This window comes from Poecilia reticulata, linkage group LG13 (genome assembly GCF_000633615.1).
Source record: "Poecilia reticulata strain Guanapo linkage group LG13, Guppy_female_1.0+MT, whole genome shotgun sequence".
Classification (NCBI taxonomy): domain Eukaryota; kingdom Metazoa; phylum Chordata; class Actinopteri; order Cyprinodontiformes; family Poeciliidae; genus Poecilia; species Poecilia reticulata.
This window is the reverse complement of record NC_024343.1, coordinates 33,486,612-33,489,170: the sequence shown is the minus strand read 5'-3', so window position 1 is coordinate 33,489,170 and position 2,559 is coordinate 33,486,612. Positions and strand designations below refer to the sequence as shown.

General features: G+C 49.2%; 1 protein-coding gene across 2 annotated transcripts in view; it reads left to right on the top strand.

Moving 5' to 3' along the window:
• The window catches only part of LOC103475299 (tumor necrosis factor alpha-induced protein 2-like), a 46,827-nt gene that overhangs the window by 6,514 nt on the left and 37,754 nt on the right, over positions 1–2,559 (top strand). The window lies entirely within an intron of this gene.

The window sequence follows — 2,559 nt, the reverse complement described above, 5'->3', positions numbered from 1 at the left end:
CTGGTTCTGGTTCTGGACCTCTGCTGGTTCTGAGCAGATCAGTGAGTTTCCTTTCTGCTCTCTGAATGACTTTGATGTCACATTGAAATGATCTGGAGGTCGCGTCACTGATTAACCCCAAAACACGGCGGTCATTTATTTACCGGCATAATTTAATTTTAATTTGATTCAGATTTTACTGCAGCTGATCAGATTTGTCTGATAAAAACTTTTATGAATTTATTCACTCATGTAATCTGTAACCAGGTTTCAAGAAGACATTTAAAGGTGCAGCTGGCGCCTCACACTGCCATCTGGTGGTCCAGCCTGGGACGACAGGCAGCTGCCTGCGTCTGACTCGCATTAAAGATTTAGTGAAAAAAGTTGATTTATTCATAAATATGCTCGTGTTAAAGGGGGGGATTTTGTGGGCAGATGAATAAAAATGGAGCCGGATAAAAAACATATTCCTTCAGGTGGCCGTGGGGGAAACGGACAGCAGCTCTGGCGCCTCCTGCTGTCTGTGTGTGTGTGTTACAGTTCAAACCAACTCAGTGGCACGTCGGCTGATTTCTGAAGGTTTCATTCATTCGATGTTTTTTCTTTAACTGAAACAAACCGTTTTACTGACATCGATACAAAGTTTTTGTTTGAGGCGCCGCGTGGTGGTGGCGTCCCTCAGGGCTGAGCTTCTGGCCCACTGCGTCCACGAATCTGTACTTTTATGTTTCATTTGAGTAATTTAGTCATTTTTCTCTGATTTTAAATCTGCAAAGTTGGGTTTATAAAAAGAGGAACGTTTTGTAAAGGCAGATATCTGATCTGATATCTGATCTGATATCTGATCTGATCTGATATCTGATATCTGATCGATCACCTGCATCCTGGAGGAGTTTGTATTGATCAGCTATCAGGTTGAAACATGTCCGCATGTCAGGAGGGATTCCTGTTCTCAAATATGCAAACTTCAAAAAAAGATAGAAAACTTTAGATAAAGGCGGGAAATGAACGTGGTGCCTTCACTGACTGCAGGAAATCAGAGTTTGCTGTTTGCGTCCAGCGGCTGGATGCTGATGAGTCCAGGATCTGGTTTGGATTTGAGGGAATATGTGAGCAGCAGCAGCAGCAGCTGCAGCAGCAGCAGGTCTGGCCCACAGACGCGCCTGAAGCACCGAGCAGATTCTGGACCGGTTCCAGGGCGAAGCGGGCCGGTTCCGACCGCCGACCCGGCCGAGTCCGGACGCATTTTCCTGCAAACAAACAGAATAATGGCGGCTGATTAAAGCCTGTTCATTCATCCGTCACTCTCCTCCTCCTCCTCTTCCTCCTTCTCCTCTTCCTCACTGAAGCTCTGCAGGACGGAGTCACGAGAGGAAGATGAATGGACCAGAACCAGAACCAGAACCACCAGCTGGTTCTGTCACTGCAGCTTCCTGTCGGTGACAGAAACACAAACTGACCCCCGTTGTGACATCACGGCAGCGCCGGCCTCTGATTGGTCGCCGGAGCGACCGGCCCGAACTTCCTGGTGGCCCGGAGTGAAAGAGGAGACGCGTCGTCATGGTTACGGCCTGCCGCGTCCTGCTCATGGACAAAGAGCTGCTTTGAAGCCTCAGCATCTCCTGGAGGAAAAAAAAAAAAAACCCAGTTTGAACTGAGATGGACCGGAATGTTCCCAGGAGTCTGTCGGTTCCGGTCCGCGTCCGAACCGGCCGATCCAACCGGGCCGTCCCGCCGAACGGACCAGAAACTCCAGGAGAAACGTTTCCTGGAGCCGCAGTCGCCATGGAAACGCGCCAAGATGGACGTCCGGAGGCGTCATGAAGGCAGACACGCCGTGACCCCGGCGGTTCTGGACCGCCTGAGTTCAGATCCGACCGACCGGGTTCTGCTCTGGTTCTGCAGCCTGTCGGAGAAAAACTAAATATTTAGCTAGTAAACACACTTAGTTTGAAACATTTATGAATGAATGAGTAACATGAACCCAGTCAGGGTCTGGAGTTCCTCAGGGATCCGTTTCGGTTACCCTGTCTTTATTTGGACCTGAAGGTCGGGATCCTCCTGAACCGTTTCTAAAAGCAGAACCAACAGACCGCCTGAATGGGTCAGCGCGGGTCGGGTCCAAAAGCGGATCCCAGCAGATGTAACCGTGTTGTGATGTTTTAGGTCACAGAAATCCACCAGAACTCAAACCGAAGCCAGAAGTTTTCACACCCCAAAAAAACACGTTTTAACATCCAAACGGCTTCAGGCCAGAACATCTTTAGAGATTTTAACTTTCTTTGAGTTGTGGATGCGTGTTTTCATTGGGTGGATGTAAACATGTGGCTTCAGCGCATGTTACTGGTGGTGTCAGTAGAACCTGAGCAAGAGGATCGGTTCTGGTCGACCCACAGCAGCCTGAGGTTATGGAAACCCACTGGGAGCAGCAGCAGCAGCTGCTGTGAAAACTGAGAACTGAATGTCATGCTAGCTGTGGCGCTAACTGAAGCTGTGATGATCAATGCTAGCTGTGACAATAACTGGAGCTGTGATGCTCAATGCTAGCTGTGATGCTAACTGGAGCTGTGACGCTAACTG